Source organism: Dasypus novemcinctus, chromosome 1 (genome assembly GCF_030445035.2).
Source record: "Dasypus novemcinctus isolate mDasNov1 chromosome 1, mDasNov1.1.hap2, whole genome shotgun sequence".
NCBI lineage: Eukaryota > Metazoa > Chordata > Mammalia > Cingulata > Dasypodidae > Dasypus > Dasypus novemcinctus.
The window spans coordinates 15539144-15545463 of record NC_080673.1 but is presented as its reverse complement, the minus strand read 5'-3'; positions in this window follow the sequence as shown (position 1 = coordinate 15545463).

The window sequence follows — 6320 nt, the reverse complement described above, 5'->3', positions numbered from 1 at the left end:
AATTCTCATTTATTTTCTTGGGCTGCTAAATCTCATTCATAGATACTGCAGTGAGGATTAGAAAAGCTGGGGGTGGGGTGAGGAGAGCATGGCATGCTTTACCATTTTAAAACAACAGCCCTAAAGTATATTATGTACATAAATACAAGCCTAGAGTTTCCAAAATGGATATAATTTGCACAGTTCAATGTTTGATATCTATATATATTTGTAACATCTCAAAGCCCTCTCTGCTGATTTTTTAAGACAGATTTTACAGAACCCAGTTTAAGTTAACAGAAGTTGTAAATTATGTCTAAGTGGAATTTATAAACAAAAGTTAAAGTTGAGCATGCGAGAGAATATTGAAAAGTTTGCATAATGCTGTCAGCATCCACAGTGCCAATGGTCATCCTTTCTTTTATTATTAGCTAAGCTTTTTTCTATAGAGGGAGAGATATATGTCTAACTAAGTATGTGTGTACAGATTTATGTTTTCAAATGAAACAAAGCTGGGCAGTTATTATTGCGGGGCTTGACTGGTCTCTGCAAGCACGTGCTTCCTCGGGCCCATTAAAATACAGTACCTATATTTCCCTCTGTAGCTTTGTGAGTGTGATTCGACCCGAGCGTGTGTTTCTGGGAAAGTGCCTGGAGAATAGCAATTTAATTTAGAAGCTGATCTGCTTAAGTGTTTTGTAAGCCTTGACAGTGTTGCGCCAGGTGATCAGATATATTTTCAGAGATACCACAAAGAAAAGTGGGAAATTTTCACCCGAAAGTTTACATTAGATATATTTTTCCTGCAAAAAAAAAAAAAATTATTTTAAACATCATTTAAATTTATAACATGTGCCAGATTTCGGTATTTTGTTACAATGCAGAATTTAGATGCTACTTCCCTGCTTTCAAACTATTTTGATGGCCTGATAGGGGCTGTTTCTTGAATGGCAAATATTGCTAGTCTGCCGCACACTCTTAGGCTAATGGCCAAAATGGAAATTCTTATGTCATAGAGATGAATAAATATTCCTCCGACCAGTTTAAATACTGTAATGTTGTCAAAGTTATGAATTTTACTAATGATTTTTAATACCATACTTTTGGTTCTATTCTTTCTCTTTATAGGCTATGTCATTCCTATTATACCATCAGATTTAATATATGTATACACTCCAGTAGTTGAATTAGCCCTGTAATGTCTTGGCAAAAAAAAAAAAAAAAAAATTATAAAATGATTTATCCTTCCCCATGCATCACCACCATCTATGAAGCATGCATTAACTTCAAATTTGATTGAACAGACATGATGAATCTTAAACAGTACCTTACATCGTCCTTGAAATTAATTAGGAAGAAAAATGTTCAAATCTAGATGAAAATTTGGTTGTATTGTCAGTAACCTTCACAAAGATAGTGAATTTTCAAATATAATCAGCATCTTTTTCTTTTGATAATTCTTTGGGGAGAGAATATAGTATTTTAACTTAAAAAAAAAATTGTTTCTTTTAAATTGACCCATCAGCTTGCTTCTCTGCCTGCCTTATGATTGACTCCATACTTGGTATTTCAGTTTTCCATTAAATTTTTCCTGCTTTTTAGAGTGAATTTAAAAATACCTTGCGAATATTGAAGGAGAAGGAGAGACTTGCAAATAACTTATATTTCCGAAGAAGGACGTAGATGTCTTTGGGTTTTGTTTTGTTTTTTTGTTTTTAAAGAAGGGTAGAACATTAACACATGACAACAGTGAGATTACACAGATAAATTTTGAGTTCTTGAATCTAGTAAACATTCTAATGATCTACTTCAAACGCAGGCAGGGAAGAGGCTGCCTCGCCCGTGTGCCAGAATGATTGGTGGAACTCTTTACCACTCCTAGGGAGATATGAGGAGCCTTTGAATGGATCATTGCTTTTTATGAGCAGTAATGAGGTGAGAAGAATTCTAGTGTGTGGCACAGGCCTTCATTAAAAAGGGTGAAGCAGAATGGCTTACGGTTAAAGGGGGGTAATTTGCTCTAACATACTTGCTAAATTGTGCTGTAACCCAGCCAGTTAATGGCACTATATTTTCCCTGGGAATTCTGAATGCATTTGTCTGCAACTCTTCTGCTCATACAAAATTCAGGGATTTTTCCAAAAACTTGTGTTAGCCAGTGGACAATGCTCACCCCTTCAATGAAAAGTGTGCTGAGTCCCACCGTTACAGAGGGGTGAAAGATTCCAGAGATGTTCTCATTCTGCCTCTAAAGCCAAAGTTTTCTCATAACCAAAAATTCTCAGAACCCAAATTTAAATGAATACCATTTGCCAAAAAGATAACGTCAAAAGCAAGAGTGGGCTCGTTGAACAACTACGAAACAATTTAAAATATAAATTTTGTATTATAATAAATTACAGTGCATAAGTAAGAAAATCAGCTTTAGTCGTTTCAAGTCCTCCATTTTAAAAAGAAAGAAAAAAGACCCTAAAAAGTAAGGGCAATAATTTTGCAATATTTGTGAGGAGATTCTGCCACAAGAGAACTTGATGCTCTGCAATGTACCAATAAGTTTGCTTGTTCAGCCTCTTTCAGGAACATTTAACAAGATTTTCTTCACTGGAAAAATCATTCTACTTAGAGAAATATAATACTAAAAAAATACCTCCCATAAAACATTTTTTTCACATGACCAGCTATCAAAAGAGAAAATATTGGAGGACAGAAACATAAATTTTAGACTGAACTGAAAATTTGGGTATATCATATGGGAAAATTGTTTGAGTGACAACTCATTAAGGCAGGCTCACTGTTACACTGGGGACATTAGATTCTGAGAGGAAAAAAAGAGTTTTCTGGCATTTCCTTGAAAGACACATATACAAATACTTGTTGTTTAATAAAATATGCCCCATGTTATAACTGATGGCACAATTTTATTAGAACAATATATTTATTACACACAATTGATATGCCATTGTGGAGTAAAAATGAAGGCTTAAAATTGAGCATCTAAAAACTTTGTAGTGAGACAGGAAGTGTCAGTGTCTGTCCACCTGATGGAATTTTGGTGGTTTAGCACTTGAACTTCAGAGAAGAACTTCAGTTTGGGTACTTTCCACCCATTTCATTGTTATTTAATTTTTGCATATCAGATATTTGATATTTTGGGACAAAATATTTATAACCGTAGTTTAGTTCATTATTCTAGATTCAAAAGTAAATATTGTCAAAAAAAAAAAAAAAAAAAAAAAAAAACCAGGCAGAGGACGTACAATAAATTGTGATAAGCTCAGCCTTTCCATTTCCTTTTACTAGGTTTGCAGGAGCCGTGTATATGGGAAAACTAATTCAGTTGCTTCCAGCAAATGCTTGGATTCCTTTAGCCTTACAGAGCAAAATGATAGCCCTGGGATATGTGATGGGATTAATGATTTTTTTCTTACTAAATTGAATATTCAAGCACAGTGAATAACAAAAATTATATTTACATAATGCCTGATCCTTTTTAAGAAGTCAGCAGACAAGGACAATTATTTAAATACAAAATGACAGGCTTGTTCTATGCTAAATTCACTGACCTAGAATATTAACCAGAGAAAGGAAACAATCTTTTTTTTAAACTAATCAGTTTTTTTCATACTGATCTGATATTGATAAATAAAGCATACTATTTATCCAAAGTGTACGATCAATGGTATTTGGTATAATCACATGGTTGTGCATTCATCACTTCAATCATTATTAGAGCATTTTCATTATTTCAACAATAATAAACAAAAAACAGAGAAAACAAACAAGAAAATTTCTCACCTCTCAATCTCTCTGTTTTCCCTGCTATGCATAGCTGCTATTTCTGGCTATTCTTGCACAATTATTTATTTATTTTTATTTTTTATTATTTATTATTTATTTGTTTATTAAGGAGTTTTATTGAGATATATTCACATACCATATGATCTATCCAAAGTGTATAATCAATGGCTTTTTTTTTTTAGCTGTTAAAAGTCCTTTATTGTAAAATAATTAGAAAAATAGATTGAAAGAAATTAAAATTTTAAATGAGAGTGCAAGGCCAGGTTAGATTTAATATAATCAATTATAAAAAATAGATAGCATAGCAACAAACATTTATGAATGTAAATAATAATTCAAATATAATAGAAATTAATTGTAACAGAATTCTAATTTTTATATTACAGCTCTAACTATTGTACATAATAATCTCTAAGAATGAAATAAATTATTGGTTTAGTTATTTAATTTCCATTTAGGCTATAATTCTTTCTAGGTAACCAAATTCCTACTTGGGAATTCTTCACATCTTATTTGAATGAATTACAGAACATAAAAATTTTCCAACTCATAATTTTATTAGGCAGAAAAACTCAAAATTTGTTCAACAGTTGTCATGCTAAATCATTATTGATCCAGATAGATTATTTTTGATTAAAGAGAGTGAATAAGAAAAGGTTAAAGAAAAAGGAAGTATACAAATACATATATCCTCTCCAGCCTGCCTCAGTTAACAACAAATGTTTATTTTGTATGAAAAAAATTACAGAATTCTGATCACAGGAACAATTTGCCAGTTGCACTGAGTAATTATTGTTCATGTATTATAATGTTGTTATTTTACATTTATCTGGTCTACTCCAGCTCTTTTTTGGTTACTATTTGCATAGAATACCTTTTTCTATCCTTCTACTTCTAACCTGGTTGTGTCCTTAAGTCTGAGGTGTGTCTCTCATAGACAACATATAAAGGGCTAAAATTTTTTTCTCCGTTCTATCAGTCTATGTCTTTTGACTGGAGAGTTCAACCCATTAACATTCAATGTTATTACTATAAAGCCATTGCTTACTTCATCCATTTTGTTCTTTAGTTCTCTGTTGTGTTATCATCTATTGTCTGTCTTCTTATCCTTTAATTTACCCTTCCTAATAGTCTACATTTCTAAATGCATCTCCAAATCTCTCACTTTTGTTCTTTCTTTCAGGCTGCAGCACCCTTTTAATATTTCTTGTAAATCTGGTCTTTTGGTAACATTCTATCAGTTTTCATTTGTCTGTGAAGACTTTAAACTCATCCTCAGTTTTGAAGGACAACTGGCAGTTTTTCTGTTTCAATACCTTAAATACATCACACCACTTTCTTCTCACCTCCATGGTTTCTGATGGGAGGTTGGCACTTAATCTTACCATGTTTCCCTTGTATGTGATGCTTTGCTTTTCTCTTGCCACTTTCAAAATCCTCTCTTTATCTCTGATATTTGTAATTCTGAATAGCAGTTGTCTTGGGGTAGGTCTATTCAGATTTATTCTGTTTGGGGTGCATTATCCTTCTTGGATATTGATATTTATGTCCTTCATAAGGTTTGGGAAGTTTTTAGTCATTATTTCCTCAAACATTCATTCTGCCCCTTTTCCATTCTCCTCTCCTTCTGGGACACCAATAACGTAAATGTTTGTGCATTTCACATTGTCATTCAATTCCCTGAGACCCTGTTCCATTTTTTCCATTCTCTTCTTTCTGTTATCCTGTCTTTTCTAGTTCAGATAATCTGTCTTCAAAATCACTGATTCTGTCTTCAAGCAATACACATTTGCTCTTATGTGACTCTAATGTATTTTTAATTCATCCATCATGTCTTTCATTCCCATAAAGTCTGTTACTTTTCTTTGTGGGATTTCAAATTGTTATTTATGTTCTCCCAGTGTCTTCTTATCTTTTATTTCTGTAGTGATAGTTTCTTTAAATTCTTTGAAGTGATGTAGGAGAGTTGTGTGATTATCACTGATTAGTTGTATTAAATCCTGTATTTCTTCAGGATATTTGGTTTGATCTTTTGGCCAGGCCATCTCTTCCTGTTTCCTAGTATGGCTTGTAATTTTTGCTTATACCTAGGCATCTGAATATGTTGGTGAATTTACTCTGATGGTTAACTTCTCTCTCATCTATTATTTTTTCCCCACAGATCTTTGATAGTTGGTTCAATTTATTTTCAGTCTCTAAAATTGCCCAGCTTAAGTTTTCAAAATTGGACTATGGACTCACTAATGGGGCACAGATTTTCTCTCAGGGTTTGGATAGAGAGATTGCCAACAGTTTTTGTCCATGCAATTTCCAGATCGGCCAGCAGATGGCACCAGCCAGCACACCGTTCCATGAAGGTGTTTCAGTCTCGGCTTTCCTGTGTTCTGTGTTGAATTTCCAAATCAGAGATTCAAAGCTGGCTCTGCTGGCCAAATTCACTGAAGAAAAGCACCTCAACCTCCCCTCCCTTTTCCCTTGAAACAACTGGCAGGGAGGAAAATGGTTGCTCCCCTCTCATTTGGCTGCATTGAGCCAGGTGTTTT